Below are 22,262 nucleotides of genomic sequence, written 5' to 3'. Positions count from 1 at the left end.
TTCACTGTCGGAGGGTAGGTACCCTCGTATCCCATCTTCTCAAGAATCCGTTGTACATCATCAATCCCAATTTCAGTAGGAAAATTGGAATCATCATTGATAAGCAAGGTATCTCTGATGTACTGCTCCGTGATTTTGATCTTGCAACTTTAACCACAGCTTCAATCGACATTTCTCCATTGACTTTTGACGTCTTAGCTGCCTGCCAGAACTCCCAGACAATGTTTTGATAAATGATAGGATTCACTGTGATGGCACAAGACAAGCAGCACTCTCTCAGTCTGTAGATCATTGATTTGAATTCTACATGAGCGACCGGAGGATCATCCAAGACAATCACCATGTTGTGCATGTCTGCAAACTTAATATTCGCCATTGATCTGCACTAAACAGGCCAAGTAAGAAAAAAAGTATTTAACAAGTTAAAGCTTTAAGTTTTCTTAATTAAACAATTTTAATTTGGCCTTTAAAAATAGTTAGACTACAAAAGATTAGAGTTTACGGTCAAAATTAGTCAAACATGGTTTACGGTAAAAGTTGGTCATCTGACCATAAACAGAGTATACAATCATAAGGCCAAACTGAGTTTACAGTCATAAGGCCAAACCGAGTTTACTGTTCTTGAATATCCCCAAACCGTAAACCCCTAAAGAACAGTAAACGCCGACGAACTTTTAAACTCAGATTACTCCTCCAGTTTTGGTCGGATCGATGAATAGAAAGCATATTCTCAGTCGGTCTTGGTGTACCTTCGTAGTGAACTAGTTGATTTCACAAATAAAAACTCAAAAAAATTTCCGAGGAGAGAGAGTAGAGGGAGGAGGCTTGCGGCTGTAAAAGGAAGAAGTGGGAGAGGAAAGGGTTTACAGCAGTAAACTATTTCTCTTATACTCCCTTAACTTTTACCTGTCTCCCACACAGTTAAAATCTCAATCCTAATCCCGATTAAAATTTTAAAAATAAAACCTTTTGATGATATTAAAAATAAAAATAAAAATAAAAATAAAATTAACATAAAACTAAAAATTAACTAATATCTAAAAATTTAAGAATTAAAATATTTAAAAAATTAAATTTTTAACAATTATAAAAATAAAAATAAAAATAAACTTAAAAACAAAGATAAAAAAGAAATTTAAAATTTGAATAAGCATAGCCAAAATTTATCTCAACATTACTGATTAACTCTTGTGACACTAGGATCAACTCCACAAGGCCAAGAATCCGAATCCCAAGGGCAAGAAGGGAATGTCGGCCAAGAAGCCCAATCCAAGAGATGCTACAATGAAACAAAGACCGGTTAGGTCAAAGTCATCTCAACGGCCGACATCAAGATCAAAAGCAAGTACTGAGCCACCCATCAGATCGAAAAAGAAATGGGTCACACCCAACTACAAATGGGTTGCAAAGGCTCACTCTCCCAAATCTTTTAACGGTTCTAATATTTCTTCATCTTCTGTTTGTGATAAATAGGATATGTCATGGGAGAAAGTACCGTGCAAGGATGAAAATGGTCAACCCAGTTTCAAAATGGACTGGGTTCCAAAGACTAACTAATCTCGCTCTGTGTCGGAGCAGCTATGGAGGCATATCATCAGACTTCGGTTTGTTGGTAGTGGCTGTTCCAGGCACATTATAGGATGCATCTCTCAACTGTACAACACTCGCAATTTTGTTTGAGAGTATGAGTCCTTTGTGGGAAGGGAAGAAAGGAAGGGATCACACACGGGATTAGTGCTTAATGACATGAAGAATTTTCGGATCTGTTCTGAGATTACGCGAGCTGTTCTCAGACCTTATGGATGCAAATTAAATCGATGACTTACGATTTCAGTTTTCTTCTCAATACTCCTGAGTTTTTCTTCAGCTGATTCGCTTTAAAGACTAATTTTTGTTGTAGGATAGTTTAAATTTGCGCATTTACTTTCGTTTCTCTCATATGAAAAAATTTATGGGGAGAAATAAAAACAAAACAAAAATTTTTAAATTTTAAAAAATCCAAAAACATTAGAAAATCAGAAAATCAAAAAAATTATTGCATAATGTTTTGCTTGTTGATAAAGGACTGTGAAGTGATATTATAAAGTGATAACAAGCAATCTAAGTCTGCGTAACGTACCCAAAGTTGAAGGGTCTATGCTCTGGTTTGATGCGTCGGTAGGCACGAAAGATTCTAAATGGACATGACTAGGCAGAGTTGAACTTAGGGAATTTATAGACTTGACAAATCTTGACCTAGTTAGATACGTTTAGCCTGACAATACGACGCTTGGATAGGTTGAGCAGGGAGATATATATATATATATATATATATATATATATATATATATATATATATATATATATATATATATATATATATATATATATATATATATATATATATATCTCCCTGCTCAACCTATCCAAGCATCGTATTATGTCTATATATATATATATATATATATATATATATATATATATATATATATATATATATATATATATATATATATATATATATATATATATATGGGAATCTACTGGTCACATTAAAGAACCTATACTTGGAACCATGGATTAACTTTTCCTCGATGTGCGGATTTCGTCCTTAATTCCGGTATTGATGGGGCGACTGGTGATTTCCGATAAATTACTAATGTAGAAGGTTATATTCTTTCTTTCTATCAGTTAGTCATATGTTACCTCCTCTACGTGACTCAAAATCCGACCTGGACTGTAACATATGCAACTCTATTTCTCTGCAACTTCTATCTATGCAATTCTTTCTATCTGTTAGACATATACTGTCTCCTTTGCGTGACTAACAATCCGACCTGGTACACAGTATATGCACCATTCTACTTCTCAATCCCTCTAAAACTTCAGTTAGTCATATGCTTCACCCTCTGTGTGATTAGAAGAGATCCGACCTGGGTGTATAGCATATGCATTCTAAATCTGTCCTCTCTCTTTATAATTGTCTGCTCACCCGATGTAAGGAGTATTCTGGAAGGCCTTGATTACTGGGGCATATCAGGAAGCAGGAAACATGTTCCAGTACAATTAAAATTGAACACTGAAAGATTGTCTATAGATCCCGCTGCTCAATTTAGGTGGACAACAATATCCCTGGTCGTCGTCAGCTGAATGGTCATTAAGACATAGCATCTAAGAACTTAGGATCACTTTGTCTTGTAACTAATAGCATGTCCTAAATCTGTCACAATTTTTCGTGTTTAAGTGGACCACAATACCGACGATCGACGAGACAAAGACGTGAAGATAAACGGTACCGACAAGTGGATTAAGGCTGTCTAAAAACTTTGATCCCAAATCAATCTTAAAGTTAAGTATCATTTTGTTTTTGTTAAATTTGTTCATAGTTTTCTTCTAATTTAAATATTAGGGGAGAATTAAAAAAAATCTTAAAAACCAAACAAAAATCAGAAAAAAAAAATGTGTTATTTTTGTTTTATATCTTTTTCAGAAAATATGAAAAATCCACATATATATATATATATATATATATATATATATATATATATATATATATATATATATATATTGTGTGTGCTAAATTTTTCTTTTAGTTTTGTTTTGTCCTGAAAAGTGAATTCAGGTGTAGATGAGAATCACGGAGTTTGTGTCGAAAATCTCTGAGCCAAGGCTTCATCCGTGAGCATCGAATAATTCGCATTCGAAGGAGCAAGAAATAAAATGATTATTCTTTCGACATTCAATCCTTCAACTCCAGAAGAAAGGTGAAGATGACCTAAAGATTATGTGACAGATTGCATTGAAGCCTCCTCAGTCATTCTACTGCAATCTTGAACCTACTGAAGTGATCCAGAAGATTTGTTCTCTATGATGTTCTCTCTGAAGTTCTCTCTAAAGATTCTCAAGCTGAAAGTGCTATCTTTCATGAATCAGTACATCAAGCCTCCTCACCCGACGTGCGTTCAAAGCCAAATTCTGAAGAGAAGCCCAACCGCTCAATATGAAGTCATTCATTGAAGAGTCATCAAGTTCATCTTGAAGTTGTGAAGAAGTTGAAGATTAATGCTGAAGCCAAGCTTTCGATGAAGATTGACAATAAAAGCCAGCTACTTTTTAGGGGGAGCTTGTTGGGTCAATTAAGAAAAGAAAGCTATAAACCAAGGGGGAGATTGTGGGCTCAAAAATATGGTTTATACTTTGCTTTTCTGGGAAATTGTGTTTTTCTGTAATATTTTATGAGTTTACGGTCAGGTTTAACAGGTGTACGGCCGTAAACCCTGTTTACGGTCATGCAGTAAACCCATTTACGGACCATGTTTCTCATGTATATATATATATATATATATATATATATATATATATATATATATATGTATATATATATATATATATATATATATATATATATATATATATATATATATATATATAGATCCGGTAAGAATTTTTTTTTGGTAGGAAGGTAAGAAGTTTTTTTTCTACATATTTTTTTTGACGAACAAAAGAAATGAATCACTAGATGATTCATTTGTAAGATGATTCACAAGAAAAAATTCCCAAAAAAACATCTTTACGATTCATTTTTAGGTAAATTAAGAAAAAACTCACTTTTCTGACAATTTTAGTGAATAACAACAAAATCATTGTATAAATGAATCATCGAGATGTTTTTTTGAGAATTTTTTCTTGTGAATCATCTTACAAATGAATCATCTAATGATTCATTTTGTTTGTTCGCGAAAAAATATGAAGAAAAAAAACTTCTTACCTTCCTACCAAAAATTTCCTTCTTATTTGATCTTAACTATATATATATATATATATGTATATATATATATATATATATATATATATATATATATATATATATATATATATATATATATATATATATATATATATATATAGGAGGTGAGGGGTGTGAGGAATAGATCGATGAACACTAGAGGAGCTTAAGTGTGTGCATTTGAAGGTGTTCTAGAGAGAGAGAAAAGAGAGTGTGTGTTAGTGTGTGTGAATCTTGTATCCGAATCTTCATTCATATAAATACATACAAGATTCATCATCATCTTCTTCTCCTTCTCTTCTATTTGATCTGACTTCATCCAATTGATTGGGTTTCCGCACCAACAATTAGCTCTGATTGATACACAAGCATATTAGGGACTTACATGATCGAGGGAGGAAACAGGATGATTTTCCATCGATGCAAGTTTAAAAAGTTAGCGCCAAGTGGGCGAAAGATAGTGAGCTAATACTGGGTCAAGACCCGGTGGTTTAGAATGGTATCCAGTTTTCGCAGGAGGTGAATGAATGCGTAAGTCGGAAGTAAGGTAATGTCTTCTGGTTGCATTTAGTCGATGAGTGTGGTTATCAGAGAAGGAAGCCGATGCATTGTGGGAGTATCATCCAAAAGTTTTTGTTGCCGCATGCTTCGAGGACGAAGCCTAATTTAAATTGGGGAGAATTGTAACATCCTAAGTTCGGAAGCAAGAAGTTGGAGGGTGCTAAGTGTAAATTAAGGAAGCTACTCGACGAGTAGGTATGCTACTCGTCGAGTCGGAGCGCGATTGATCGCGGGTTTAAGTGGCCAACTCACCGAGTCAGCGGTGGACTCGACGAGTTGGTGCTGAAGATAGAAAACCCTAATCTCGAGGGTTGCACCCAATTTAAGGACTTTATGTCCTTCCCCCAGCCTCCTAATCCCAGAGTTCCAGAAAACCCTAATTTCCTGTGAGGCTTCATTGTTGAGGAGATTGGGACTTGGAAGAGGAAATTGTTGGAAGGAGCTTGAGGAATTGGAAGCTGGCATCAAGGGTTTTGTATAGATCTGGGATCTACATCAGATTTGGGCATATCTCTGATGTAAGGAGACCTTATTTTAAGCCATTTCCTTTGTGGTTCATCATTGGTGGTTGTTTTAGGAGTTCTTTAACTTGTTCTGGAGACCTATCTCGGATTTGGAGTTAGATCTGGAGTTGCTACTCCAGATCTAGACTCATGATGGCCTAGAATGTCATAAAGCTTCAGTCGTTGAGTTGTTGGTGAAGCCCCTTTGTCTAACACCCAAGCCCTAGTATGTTATGGGCCTATATCTCCTTGGTTTCACGTAAAGTTTCCAACTTTATGTGAGGGTTAGATTGTAGAAGGGTGGATCTATGGATTGGAGCCCCTGCAGGGCTCGAAAAGCTTCTGAATGGATTAAGAACTAGAAAGACTCGGCGAGTCACAGGGGGTACTCGACGAATTGTATGAACATGTGCATGGACTCGACTTGTTGGAAGAACAACTCGGCTAGTCTATTGAAGATTGCCTTGGACTCGGCAAGTGTGTTCTTGGACTCGGCGAGTCTGGTCACAGACCCCAACCTATTTTGGATAAAGCTTTGGATTAAGTGAGTTGGTCGACGACTCTGTGAGTCGGACAGGATGGGACTCAAAAATCGTTGGACTCGACGAGTCTTGGGGCGACTCGGCGAGTTGAGTCGTATTATGGGAGTTTCTGAGTATAGGAACTCGACGAGTCGTCGGGGTGACTCGGCGAGTAGAATCAACCAGGAAGGTTAACTTTGACTGAGGACTTTGACTTTGACCAAGATTTGACTAGTTTGACTTCCAAGGGTATTTTGGTAATTTTTGTTATTTATGGAATTGGTTGTTTGCTAGTGTTCTGTAGTGAAGATCGTGTCAGTGGTCAAAGCAGCTTGGTCTTATCTTTCCAGTCGGCAATTGCAGGTGAGTTCTCTTCACTATATCGATAGGGTCGACGGCATCAAGGACGGCCCTTTATCGGATGGAAATCCGGGTATTGTTTGTTATGTTATAGCTTTACTAGATATGCATCCTGGTATTTAGGATGGTGTTATGTTAGTGACCTGGTTAAGGTCGGTACCCGATATATAGGGTAATGTTATGCTAGTGACTGGTTAGGTCGGAATCCTGGTTAGGATGTTGCAATGTTATTGATATGCTAGCTACATCATGCTTTAGGATAGTTGCTATGTTACTGATATGCTAGAATTCATCCTGGTTTAGGGTGGTTGTTATGTTACTAATATGCTAGATACATCGTAGTTTAGGATGGTTGCTATGTTACTGATATTCTATGTGATCTGTTAGACTGATTGTCTGTTTAAGGATTGTTATGTGATTAATTGTTTATTATGCATATGATTGTTTGACGGGGGTTGGGTTGAGGGCGGTCCCGCTTTGTGTTGTAGGCCAACATACCAAGGGCAGATCGGATATTCGAAGGCCCAACTAGCGGTAAGGATAGGCTAAAGGCCCCAAGAGGGCGGACCAGACATGTCGAGGCTCGGAGAGTGGACCAGGCCGACTGAAGGCCCGGTGTGGGTGGACCAGTCATACTGTAGACTCAGAGAGTGGACCAGGTGGAATGAAGGCCCAATGCGGGCGCACCAATCACACTGTAGAACCGATGTGCATGGTTGTTCTATTTGCGATATGTAATGAGTATGTTTGTGTGTGGTTGGTATTTTGGGGATAACTCACTAAGCTTTCGGGCTTACAATTCTGTGTTTTGTTTCAGGTACTTCAGGAGAACGTTGCAAGGCAAAGGCGTGATCGTACTGCTCCTCATGTTTTATGATTTATGTGATATGGTTCTAGGGAATACTCTGAGGTTTAAACTATTTTGAAAACAAATGTATGAACTTAATGGTTTTTGAATGAATTAAAATGTTTTAATTTGGCTCGAATTTGATGGGTGTTACACCAACGACTCAACTTTCTTAATGCATTCAACATTAAATTTCAACTCTTACAAAGGCTATAGGGGACCATAATGGTCCATTATATATGCTTGCTTTATGGACATGCATGTACCTACACCATTTTATGCTAAAGGTAGAAATATGGCCTCATGTTCTCATACAAGCTTCTAATACTCTACCAAATTATGGATTTGAATGATATGAGACTCACAGACCAATTAAATCCATAAAGTTGTTATATTTTTGGATCTTCTTCACTCCGACAAGCTTCAACATAAGGAAATGGGACCTAAAACCCAGAGCTAACCATGAAATGAAATAAAGCTTGAGTCTTTATACTTACAATGGTCCAAATAAGAGAGGAGCTGATAACAATGATGCTTCCTTGCAACTCCCTTCACAATGGTGCTTAATCTCTTTCTTTCTTCTGCTTCAAACAATCAAAACACTAAGAGGGTCTAATTTAGGGTTTCCAAAACGCTTAAAGGGTGAAAGAGGCTAATGATGTGCAACCCTAGCCTCTCATTCCTTTAAATACCTGAAATATTAGGGTTTTGAGTCGTTAGATCGTCCTCACATTGTGAGGTTTATGCCTCACATCATGAAACTCCAAAAAATGTTGTCAACTGGTCAACTAATGCTCACAACATAACCATCATTTCTCACGTCGTGACCCCCATCCAAGATCTCTAAATTCATGGAATTATGTACCTCAAGGATCTAGATGTTATATTTATGTTTCAAAAGATATCGAGAACCTTTTGAAAATACGAAAGGCCCAAATCATTAGTCATTATCATATATACCCACATTACTCGAGTAAAATCATCAACTAACAACATAAAATATCAGTTATCGGTAAGTGTGGGTGCTGAAATAGGACCACAAAGGTCCTCGTGTAGTAGCTTAAGCCTGTATTTCTCCTTGAAAATTGCTTGTGTCGTGTATGATTTGTGTATCTGCTTTCCCATTACACACTCCTCACACAATGGTGTAGGGTTATCTATATTTGGTAGTCCACAAACTAAGTTCTTGTCTGACGTTTGTTTTACGGCATTAAAATTAACTTGGGCCATCCGTGCAAGCCAAAGCCATGTTTGTTCACAAGTCTCTCCATGTAGACATCAGGACCCGACTTTATTCAAGATGACTTCATATAGACATTTTCGAGATTATTTTTCCTTCATGAGTAGTCTCGCTTTTACATTGTGAACCCAAAAAAATGATCCATGTATCAAGATCCGGTCACCATTCCCTGTTAGTTGGCCCAAACTTATCATATTATTACACAAGCTTGAGATGTAGCACACATCTTGCAGCATTTGTTGCTCTCCATTCTTGCATTGGAATATGATTGAAACTTTCACTTCTATGCATATCTTTGACCCATCTCCAACTTCACATAACCTTTAGTTGTTTGTTTAAGATTGTAAAGCTTATCTTTTTGACCGGTCACGTGGTTACTTGCTCTATTGTCTAGATACCATATTTTTTACTGAGTTGTTTCATCATTTACTAACTTTAGTCTTGGTTTCACTTTTTCTTCATTTAGGAACACCTCCTCTATTTCTTCATTATTGTCATCAGAAGCCAATAATAATGAAGGTTCAACATGATCTTTTGTCAGATTTTCATCATGGTACCTTTTGTGTCTTGGCTTTCTACACTCTGAGGTGAAATGCCCATATTCATGACAATTATAACATTGAATTTTGATCTTGTCCTGACTATTTGATGACTTACGATTTCCTTCTTGTTGTTGGTCAGCATCATCTCTTCCACAACCTCTTCCATAGTTGATTTCGTTACTCCATCAGCCACGACTTCTTCTACAACCTTGTTGGCTTCTAGTACTACTACAATATGATATGTTAGAGGATTTAGAGTCCTCCTCACTTTGTTTCTTGTTTCTTTTAGACCACTCCTAGTGAGTCCACAAAAGCTTCTTTTCTTCAACCTCACTATGCCCTCAGATTCTTTCCTCGTGAGCTTTCAACCTACCAAAATCTTCTTCAACATTCATCTTATCAAGGTATGTGAATTGCTCAATGGTTGATGCAATTTGCAAGAACATTGATGGCACTTCTCGTAGTAGCTCTTCACTACATATGCTTCCTCAATATTTTCTCCTAATGCCCGAATATTGCTTACCATATTGTTTATCTTCATAGAGAACTCATCCACTATCTCCATCTCCTTCATATTTAGAACCTCAAATTATTCTTCTTATGTCTTTATACTTGTTGTTTTTACTCTATCAGCCCCCATGTACATATATTTTAGTGTCTCCTAGGCTTCCTTTGTTGTTTGTTTCTCTGCCAATGACAACAACACATCTTCTAGGATTCCTTGATATATGGTTGCAAGTATCATCTTATCTTTTCTAACTTCAACTACATCTTTTGGTTTGTTAGGCCCTACAACATCCCAAACACCTTGTGCTTACATGAACACTTTCATTTTAGTAGCCCATGCAACATAGATGTTTCTTGACAGTATAGGATAATGCAATGTAATATGTCCATCCTTCTCGCTCCTTGATGAATCTCCCATAGATGCAAATCTGGGTTGATATTTTGGCATAAACTTGAAGTCATGACACTAAATGTTGGATTATTTCCTATTGCAATCACTTTACTTTGTTGAAAAAAAAGAAAGGAAGATGGAGTATATCTATTTTCATATATGTGCAGAGGAAACAGAATAAACAATTAACCAAAAGTAGACACTTGAATAGTAAGTACATGACAAATTCTAGACATTTTTCATCTACTCCATTAAACATACATAAATGGAAAATAACTTGGCTGATAGCCTTGATTAGAAACAAAGAAATGACTAGTGCAGTAAAGACAAATTGGACAGGCCCACATGATTGTACCCATCTACTTCTAAACTTATGGATTATTCTAATACTTAGTATGTACTATGTTGACTTCTGAGTTATATTATACTATTTTAACTTCTCTATGGGTTACCCATCCTAAAGCATTTCCATGGGATTCGACTTGTTGTATGAGACTTTTTAGTATGTACAATGTTGACATTTGAGATATTTTGGTGTGCATAAAGATTTTTATTTCTTCCTTCAATATGGAATTTCTGCCAAACATCTTTCCTATTTCTCCAACAACCAAATATAAAAACCTCTACTCTCCCATCATCACATAAAACCAAACTCACATAAACTTCAGGCATGCTTCAATGTAAAAACAAGGAGAACCAAATTTCAACTTATGCCAAATTATTAAGGTCAAAACTTATAGTGCAAGTGCAGTCCACTTGATTTTATCTATATATCTTAGTTTTAGTGCTTTTTCCAAATTTGATTTCTTAATGACAGACTTAGCATATCGCGTTAAGAAGTGATTACAAAAGACTTGCTTCCACCCCTTTTGATTACATTTACACACAAACTATGATTATAAAAAGTAGAATTCTTGAAATCGAGGACAGTTGTTATGAGTTGGTTTCATGTGGTCAGTTCAGTATGCATTGTGAATGGGGAAGGGAAGAATTTTTTTTTTGGGGAAATAGGTGAAGAAGTCTAATGTTTGCATGGATGGTGAAGTCGAGTGGATGAGAGGAGAGAAGAGCATAGGTCACTTCAGTCGACTGTTACAAAAGTGAGTAACGATGGTCGCAATGCACAGTAGCATCCAATGTTTGGCAGTTGCAGAAGCGTATCTGGATCGTGAAGGTTAAGTTGGATTTGAAAATTTCATTTGACCATTTAGGAAAAGGGAAACGAGTTGTTATTATATATTAGATGGATAACGTTAAATAGATTGGAGTGAATAACCATGTGCAAATAGATTGTTCAACTAGGTTATAACCCGTGGGAACCATGGTTACGAAATTAGTTAAATTTTCATTGTACATACTCACAATTATTAATAAATTAGTGTAAATAATTTATTAATTATCAGTTATTTTTTTAGTTATGTAAAATTATGCCGAACTTTTGTATCCATTCTTTCAGAATGAAAACATAAACTTCAAAGAACCAATGAAACACGGCAAAATACGGAAGTAACCACTGGATAATAGGTTCAACCGATGGGTAAAACACTAAACTGTCAAATAATTGTGAGTTGTTCCGACAAGTTCCGATCTTCACATCTCATTAGAGGTGAACAGTGCCTCGCAAAGTTGAGAAGTCATTTTCGCACATGAGAAGTGATATTTACATATCCAAAGTCATTTTCAGTTCTAGACAACAACCAATTCTGACTTCTTCCAACGATCGTAGCTGTTCGGATATGAACAATAGCAATTTGGCTCTGAATAATACATCTCCAAGAAAAAAACAAAAACACATTTTTTTTGGGATTCTCGGGTTTTTCTGATACGAAAATGAAAAGAAAAAGACATCTTTTTTGATTTTTGAATTTTCTGAGGCGTCAAAAAGAAAGAAAGAATAAAAGCCTATTTTTGTGCTTTTCATGTTTTTGAGAATCAGAGAAAAGGTAAGATAAGAAACAAAAATAAGAATGGCTTAAAGAGTTTTAGACCAAGAAAGAGTTAGGAAATGAATGCAAGAAAAGGTTTTATGAGAGTTTCAAAGTTGAGAAAACTATCTTTAAATATTTGAGATAGTCAACTCTTAAATCCAAATTCTTATTAGTTGTCACGCTCGAAGCCTCTTGGAGAAAAAATTTACCTTATATGTGAAACGACCCATAATACGACCCAAAAATTTTCGTTTAAATAATACTAACGTTATCAACGATTTATAATATATCATGAAATCGTACGTCATAAATCCCAAAAGTTATAATAGATGTGTCATGACTAAAGAACTGTATCAACATAACATAGTATCTGAAATAAACTCCCAGGACAAAAGCTGAAACTGTGGTGTGTGCAATACCATCATCCCGAGCCCTTCCCCTTGCTTGCGGAAGTACCTGAAACCAAAAATGAAACTGTAAGCACAAAGCTTAGTTAGCTCCCCCAGACTACCACATACCATACAATCATATAAACACATACTGAGTCTTGCCCACTACATCGGACTGAAGCCCGGAAAGTGCATCAGACCGAAGTCCGTAACTAACCAGGGCCTTGCCCTCTGCATCAGACTGAAGTCCGGAAACTGCATCGGACCGAAGTCCGAAACTGACTGGGACCTTGTCCCCTGCATCAGACCGAAGTCCGGAACTAACTACATCAGATCGAAATCTGGAACTGACTGGGACCTTGTCCCCTGCATCAGACTGAAGTCCGGAAACTGACTGAGCATAACATAGCAAAACATAAACACAAATACTGCACACTACATCAGACCGAAGTCCGGAACACATAACACCAAGATATGCTTGAACCACAAAGACGCCAAGCACACTGAACTTCTGCATCGGACCGAAGTCCGGAACTGACTGCTAGACAGGCCGGCATTGTGGCCCTAGACCCGTTCCTACTGGAAGGAAAACTCACCTCGTAGTGCTGACTACTGTGATGCTAACTCTAAAAGTGGTTGACCGCTGCTCCAGTTCTGCCGGACTACAATTTTAAAAAACTCTACATCAATTACTGATAAATGCTCTGGGGGTAAATGACTATATTACCCCTTGTCAAAGTCAACTTCCAGTTGACCGGACTCGGCAACTCAAGGCGTAGACTCGCCGAGTCCCTCCTTTACTAACTCTTACTTTGACTCACCGAGCCCTTTTCCCATTCACTCATTCACTCTGAACTCACAACTCGAAGGGAAAACGGGGACTCGCGACCCTACCCGTCAAGTCCAAAGAACAACTCGCTGAGTCCTAATCATTGATTCCAAGCAATCGAGTTCTAATCCATTCCAGGGCCTCTAACTCGCAGATCTAAGCCCTTGGGACCATTTAAACACGTAAATTTGCTGACTTTACGTGTAACTACGAAGGAATGAAGCCATTTCACTCAAGCACTACTTTTCTTGGGAAAAAGTCATCCGACTCGCCGAGTTGTAGAACAACACGTCGAGTCTAAGGGAATCTTCATCGGACTCGCCGAGTTGTTCTTCCAACTCGCCGAGCCCATGGCTATCTTCATATGACTCTTCGAGTCAAGCTTGCGACCCGTCGAGTCCATTCAGTCCCTTTTCCATACAGACCTGATTTGAGCCATGCAACGACTCGAAATCATAGATCCAAGTTTCTAGGGCATGCTTATCACGTAAAGTTGCAAACTTTACATGCATGCATGGCTTTAAAGGCATCAAATGCCAACCCTAAGCTCTTATTGGGATTCCAAGATCGAGAGGAACCTCAATCATGACCATAACTGAAACTTTACACTTCTTGAATGCAATGAGAGTCCAGATCTGAATTTTTCATCAAAGGAGAGTCCATATCTCAAGTTTTGAATCATAAAAATAGCTCCAAAGAAGGCATATCAAGCATAAAGGAGGTTATAATGGAGGAATGCACAAGGTCATAACTTCATTACCTTAATGAAAAATAGATGTAAGCTAACTCCTGGATCTTCCTTCCTTTCTATGGACCTTCTTTTCCATCCCAAAGCTTCCAAGCTATCACAAGCATCCTCAAACTCAACAATGGGGCTATGGTTTATAGGGGAAATGTTCTGAGAGTGGTAGAGGCGAGGTTGGGGACGCATAAGTGTGTTTAAATAGGGTGCAAACCCTTAAAATTAGGGCTTCATCCAAATAGGCGGAATCGCCGAGTCCAGCGTATGGACTCGCCGAGTTGCCAGCTTAACTCGCGTGATTAACTTGTCTCTACTCGACGAGTCGGGCTATAGACTCATCGAGTACCCCTCAAGAAATGAAAAACTTCAATTAAATAACATACCAGAAACGGAGCGTTACAACTCTCCCCCACTTCTCTTAGACTTCGTCCTCGAAGTCTGTTGCTGTTGCTGCTGAAAACAACTCTGGGCAATGCTCCCTCATCTCCCCCTCGGACTCCCACGTCCACTCTGAACCTTTTCGGTACTGCCACTACACCATCACTAGCTGAACCACCTTGTTCCTCAAGGTCTTCGTCTTCCGATCTAAGATCGCAACTGGTCTCTCGATATAATTCAGGCTGCTATCAACCTGAATATCCTCCAAGGGTACAACTGCTAACTCGTCCACGAAACACTTTCGCAACTGAGAAACATAGAAAGTGTTTTCGATCTGGCTAAGCTCTGCCGAGAGATCCAACCGATAAGCAACTTGACCCACCCGTGCCAAAATCATAAAAGGGCCAATGAACCTGGGACCCCACTTTCCCCTTTTCCGAAACCTGATAACACCCTTCAAGGGTGATACCTTCAGGAGGACCATATCGCCCAACTGAAACTCTAAGTCCGAACGCCTCCTGTCTGCATAACTCTTCTGCCTACTCTGCGCAGTCTGCAATCTGCTACGAACCTCCTAGATCAACTCTATGGTCTTGAGCACCACTTCAGTGCTCCCAATGACTCGCTGACCGACCTCGCCCCAACAAATCGGGGTCCTGCACTTCCTTTCGTAAAGCATCTTGAAAGGAGGACGGTCAATGCTAGCGTGGTAACTGTTGTTATACTAAAATTCCACTAGTGGAAAATATGTATCCCAACTACCACTGAAGTCTAAAACACATGCCTGGAGCATATCCTCGAGAGTCTGAATCGTCCTCTCACTCTGGCCGTCCGTCTGAGGGTGGAAAGTGGTGCTAAAATGAAGACGAGTCCCCATCTCGTCTTGAAACCGCTTCCAGAATCTGGTCGTAAAACGGACGTCTCGGTTTGACACTACTAAAACAAACACTCTGTGTTGTGCTATTACCTCACGCACATAGATGTCAGCTAGCTTCTCAGCCGATATGCTCTCCTGGATCGGTATAAAGTGTGTGCTCTTGGTCAACCGATCCACTATGACCCAAATCGAATCCACTCCCCGCACAGTCCTGAGAAGCTTAGTGATAAAATCCATGGTAATGTCCTCCCATTTCCATACGGGAATGTCTAAGGGTTGCATCTTGTAGTGGGGTCTCTGGTGCTCTGCCTTAACCTTCCTGCAGGTCAGGCATCTCTCCACATACTAGGCGACATCCCGCTTCATGCAGGGCCACCAATAATCGGTTCGAAGATCCCTATACATCTTCTTCGCCCCTTGGTGGATGGAAAATCGAGACTTATAGGCCACGTCCATAAACACCTGTTGTACTCCGCCTCAGTACGATACACAAACCCTCCTATGAAGGGTCAACAATCCCCGGTTGCCATAATCCAAAGAAGCCACTCGGCCCACGATCCTCTCACACTTCTGCCTCTCCTCCTTGAGGCCCGCAATCTGTGCCTCCCTGATCCGCGCCAACAGCAAAGTAATCACTGTCATCCTCAAGCACATATCCCTTGTCGGGGCCACTGCCGTCTTGCGGCTCAAGGCGTCGGCCACTATGTTGGCCTTCCCCGGGTGATAAAGGATCTTGCAATCGTAACCTTCCACCACATCTAACCACCAATGGTGCCTCATGTTAAGATTCGGCTGGTCCATGAGGTATCTCAGACTCTTGTGATCCGTGAAGATGCTACAACGGACCCCATAGAGGTAGTATCTCCAAATATTGAGGGCCGAACACTACTGCCCCCAACTCTAAATCGTGTGTCGGATAGTTAGCCTCGTGAGGCTTTAACTGTCTAGAGGCGTAAGCAATCACATGCCCCCGCTGCATCAACACTACTCCCATGCATGAGATCGAGGCATCATAGTACACTACAACATCATCCACTCCCTCTGGCAGGGTAAGAATCGGTTCCTCGCACAATCGCTACCGGAGGGTCTCAAACGCTGTTTGCTGCTCACGCCCCCAACAAAACACCACTGACTTCTTGGTCAGTCGGGTGAGTGGTACTGCTATCTTGGAGAAATCCTGAATGAATGTCCTATAGTACCCTGCCAAACCTAGGAAGCTCTGAATCTTTGATGGAGACTTCGGGACCTCCCACTGCATCACAACCTCTATCTTGGCCGGATCTACCAGTATACCCTTCTGGTTGACGAGGTGTCCAAGGAATTGCACCTCATGCAACCAGAACTCGCGCTTGGAGAACTTCGCGAAACGTTTCTCCCTCCTCAAGACCTCTAGCACCTCCCTCAGGTGCTCCTCGTGTTGTTCCTGAGTCTTGCAATAAACCAAGATGTCATCGATGAATACAATCACAGACCAAGCCAACATCGGCCTGTACACGTGGTTCATGAGGTCAATGAACGCGGTTGGAGTATTGGTGATCCCAAACGGTGTAACATACACGTTTTGAAATCGTGTTTTAAGTAAATAATATTATGAAATATTATGTGAATTTGAATGTTGAGTTCTAACAGATAGTTTTTACTATAATTGAAGTAAAACTATGCTTAGAATCATTCAGAAAGTATTGGAAGTCTTATGAGATTCCAATCAACTGTCAAATAATGAAATTTTATGAAAATATAAAATTTGAAATAAGTAAAATTTTATTATTAAAAGTAGTAGATAATCTCGTTAGAAACATTTAGGCAAAAACCTCATCGAAATCCGAGTTATAACGAAGACGTTATGACCAATCGAAGATCTGCGATAAAACCGGCACGACGCCGAATGACGTAAAAAGTGAGTTTTTGATAAACTACTTTTTAGCCTTAGTAATCTAAATGAAAGTCTTAGTATTCGTTAAACCAAGAAGTTCGATAAAAAGAACGCCAAAATCTGACTTCGTATGAGGAAGTTATGATTTTTCGAAGTTTCAGCTTAGCAGTAGACAACTAAAAACTCGAATTTTAGATCGAGTGATTTTTAGCCGACACAACCTAAATGAGAATTGAAGGTCTCGTCATTTGTAATACAACGGTAAAAAGTCTGACAAAATCGGACGTCGGATGAAGAAGTTATGAATTTTTAATGGATTTTCCTGTCCCGATCTGTTAAAAATAATAATATTAAAATTAAATTCAAAACTAGCCAATGAAGACTAAATCAAAGTTGTAGAGCATAATTTTAGCCACGCGTGCATATAAAGAACGTCAAAAATGGAGCTCGTATGCAAAAGTTATGGGTTTTACAACATTTGCACATTTTTATTTAATTTTTGCATGAATAGTGTTGATCCACATGGCAATTTCTGATTGGACCGCAGCCTCGCTGGCACCTTCTGATTGGTCCGATGCCATGTCCGCCTCGTTTCCGACATCTTGACTCACCCTCTCCCGGATCCGACGCGTGTCGCGTTGAGTCGTCCGAAGCTGCTTAGTCACCCGATGACTCCTCGCATCCGAAGACGCCTGTTGCGTCCGAAGCGAGCCACCTGGAGCCCTCGCATGCGCGCCATCTGGTCCTCTCGCGAGCCGCAAGCTGCCCCTCCTCCCTTCAGCCGAAGACCTTCGCCCCCTATAAATAGGAGGGTGCGAACCCTCTCGGCTAACTTTGGAAATTTCACACTTTTTCACCATTTTTCAATACTTTTACTATCCCGACATCCCCCAAAGCCCCCGTACTTATTCCAAAGCCTGAATCGCGCCCCGAAATTCCCGAGAAGCCCGAAATATTTGTTCTTTTCGGTTTGAAGCTCTACCTTTTTAGAGCCCGGTTTTTAGCTAACTCTCCCAGTTCTCAACGAATAAAGCCATATTTAGAGCCGAAGTGCTGCCCAATTTAATACTTTAGCCCCGGGTTATTTCACTGTGAGTTTGTAGGAACAATTGTATGTTATGTGTTATATGTGCTACGTGCATTTCAGTGTTATTATTCCGAGTTATTTTCCCAGGTTATTTTTATTTGCTATTTTTAATAGAAAAGAAATACCTTTGACCATGTGATCAGTGAAAGGACTTAGATTCACGTTGGTACTGGTATGTAGCCTCTGGGCATGTAGAACATGTCTCCTTAAGAGAATAAATTCTATTCTATGGTATTGGCAGATGGTTATACTAGGGATGAGAATTTGGCCCGAAAACCCGAACCGAACCGAAAACCGAATCGAACCGAACCAAATTAGACCCAAATAAGCAATTCAATTCGGTTTTCGGGTATCTATATAAGGCTTATTCGGTTTTCCGGTTATTTGGTCCGGGTTACCCGAATAAGGGCTTATTTGGTCCAAAAGGACCGAACCGAATACGAAAAGTCACATTTTTTTTCCACTTGCACGATTGCTTATTCGGTCTTGCGTTCTATTGATCGTTACCCAAAATACCTAAGTGATGTTTAATGTTTAACTTATATACTTATAGGTAGATTTTTGGGTGTTTTAGATATTAGTGTTTAATATATTGCTTAATAACTATATCTTAAGAATGTGGTGGTTGGATTTTACATTTTATATATCAAGAATAGTTAATCCGTGTTATTTGTGTTTATCATAAGCTAAAAAAGTCATACAAAATACGCTATTTATAATCACATTGTAAATGTTATTTGGGTTATTCGGGCCGGAATCGAACCGAACCCGTATTGCTTATTTGGTTCGGTTTTCTGTTCATATAAGTACCCTTATTTGGTTTTCAGTTTATTCGGGTTCAGGTCGGTTCGGTTTGGTTCCGACCCGAATAACATCCGTAGGTTAGATAGGGCTTTAAGCCTGAAATCTACCAAAATGTTAATCCGAAATTTTATATCTTATGTGTCGTTTGGGCCAAAGCTTTATTGATGTATATCAAGCATGGAAATTGTTATGTCTCATTGATTGTATATCATTAAATCAAATCAATGATTGATATGTAATGTTTGTCACATGATTCACATATGCCCTTGTTGTTCCTTGTTCCTCTTTGCTTCTACCATATTAAAGTATATATATAGCATAACATTATATTGTATCTATTATTGAACTAACTAAGCGTCACTGCTTACCCTCTCAATGTTTAACAAATTACAGGAGATAAGCATCTAGTATAGTTATATACTGGTAGAAGATTTTTGAATAGTTTGAAACTATTGTATTGATAGAAGCTTATGAATAGTTTGACACTATTGTATTTTGCACTCCCATATGTATAAAACTATAGAATCCTGGGAAGTTATGTAATATATAACACTTTAAAATAGTCGGTTTGTATCCAGTAGTTTGTAACCTCTTTATCAATGTAAAATATTGCTTTTACGAATATTCAAGTAGCATGTTTTGGAGTAACTATATTGTCGAGTATGAAAGTTTGGGTCTTTCATAAATACAAAAGTTAGGGTCTTTCAATCATGGTATCAGAGCAGTAGTTTGAGTGAACTAAATTCCACAGATTGGTATTTAGACTTAAACTATTGGAAGTTCAATATATGAACTAAATCATTGTAAGTATAGGGATACAAACCATAGGAAATATATAAGTAAAAGTATTAAGTAATAATAAACCCTAATATTCTAAAATACAATGTTACTCCGTATTGCAGAGCAATGGCTGAACAGGTTAGTAGCCATACCCCTGAAGTTGGTGGAGGTCCTCAACCCGAGGAAGTGAATACTCCAGTATCTCCTCGTGAGGAGCGACTCTTGGGTAAACTTACCGGTGTTATTCGACAGACTCTCGAAGAACAAAAAAAGAATGGTGAAAAGGGATAAGAGAAAGCCACTGGAGAATCTTCAAAAGGAGAGGTGAAGCGTCCCTCGTTCAAAGATTTCAAGAGTAGTGGTGCTATAGAGTTTTCCGGTGTTCTCAATCCCATTATTGTTCTTACTTGGATCCAGAACACAGAGAAAGTGTTTCGTATTTCTCATATGGATAATGAAGACAAGGCTAACTATGCTTCTACAATGCTCATTGGAGAAGCCTTGGTCTGGTGGGAAGCAACATATGAAGCTCTCATTGGGTTTGACCAGGAGAATTTAGCCTGGGAAATGTTTAAAACTTGTTTGCTAGAGAAGTATTGTCCTCTAGACATGAGGAGGAGATTGGAGAAGGAATTCCTCGAGCTTAAACAAGGAGGAATGACTATGAATGAGTATGAAACTCAGTTTAATCAAAGAGCAAGGTTTGCTACAAAGTATATTCCAACTGAAGACGAGAAAATTCAGTTATTAATGGAGGGACTACGACATGAGATCCACGATTTTGTTGCCAATCGAGAAGTTCTATCATTCGATAAAGCCATTGAATATGCTCGAAGACATGAGCATGACTTAGAAATACGTGGTACCATTGTTACTGCTCCGAAGCATCCACGTACTGAAAGAACTATTCATGTTCCTTCTTTTTTACCAGCTCAATCCGTTCGGACTGAACCTGGTAATCAAGTTCAAACTCAAAGTGGCTCTCGTGGACGCGGTAGATCACAATCTTTTTCTATGCAGTCGCCTTCATGTCGTATTTGTGGAAGGAATCATCCGGGACAATGCAAAATAGACAAGGAATCCATTGTCTGTTATGGATGTGGAGAAAAGGGTCATATAAAGCCAGCTTGCCCAAGAAAGGATGTTACTTGCTATGCATGTGGTATTACGGGTCACAAGAAGCGTTTTTTCCCTACTCTTACTAGTCAAATAACGGGAAGTCAAGCTTCTGTTCAACAACCAGCGAGATGTGAAGTCACTATTCAACAATCAAAGGGTACTCCAACTAAAAAGGAGGAGGTGCCGAAAGCTAAGGGCCGTGCATTCCAGATTACCTCAGAGGAGGCACACGAGGACCCGAATGTTCTGACGGGTACATTTCTTGTCAAATCTAGACCTGCTCACATCTTATTTGATTCTGGTGCCTCAGATTCTTTTGTGTCTTATGAATTTGTGCATTCCTTTCAAATTTCTTGCTTTGTACTCGCGCAACCATTTCACATAGATACTGCGGGAAGTATATCATTACTTGCTGATAAAGTCTATAGGGATTGTGTTATAGAAATTGAAGGTTATACTTTACTTACTAACCTAATCCCTATCTCCTTGCCCAACTTTGATATTATTCTCGGCATGGATTGGTTATCAAAGAACCACACAGAACTCTTGTGCTATGAAAAGATAGTACGCATTCCTATTGAAGGGGATAATCCTATCTATGTCTACGGTGAACAAAGGCTCTTAAAAATAATCTCTATCCTTAAAGCTCGTAAATTCATATCGAAAGGGTGTTCTATCTATTTGGCCTACACAGTTGATGCCTCAAATGAGGAGAAGAAAACTGTAAATGATGTTCTCGTTGTGAACGAATATCCTGATGTTTTTCCCGATGACTTTCCTGGCCTTCCTCCGGAAAGGCAATTAGAATTCCGAATTGACCGTGTGCCTGGTGCTGCTCCGATTGCAAAGACTCCTTATCGTCTTGCGCCAGCCGAGATGAAAGAAATGATGATCCAACTGCAAGAACTACTTGACAAGGGTTTCATTCGACCGAGTACCTCTCCCTGGGGTGCTCCGGTACTATTTGTCAAGAAGAAAGATGGATTGATGCGGATGTGCATTGATTATCGTGAGTTGAATAAGGTGACTATCAAGAACATGTACCCACTACCTCGCATCGACGATTTGTTCGATCAACTTCAGGGTGTTAGCTATTTCCTCAAAAAGTGATTTAAGATCTGGCTATCATCAGTTGAAAGTTCATGAGCAGGATGTACCGAAGACTGCTTTTCGTACTCGATATGGGCATCATGAATTCCTTGTTATGCTGTTTGGTTTA

This window comes from Lactuca sativa, chromosome 3 (assembly GCF_002870075.4).
Source record: "Lactuca sativa cultivar Salinas chromosome 3, Lsat_Salinas_v11, whole genome shotgun sequence".
Lineage (NCBI taxonomy): Eukaryota > Viridiplantae > Streptophyta > Magnoliopsida > Asterales > Asteraceae > Lactuca > Lactuca sativa.
The sequence above is the reverse complement of the archived record's forward strand: the minus strand, read 5'-3'. Positions refer to the sequence as shown.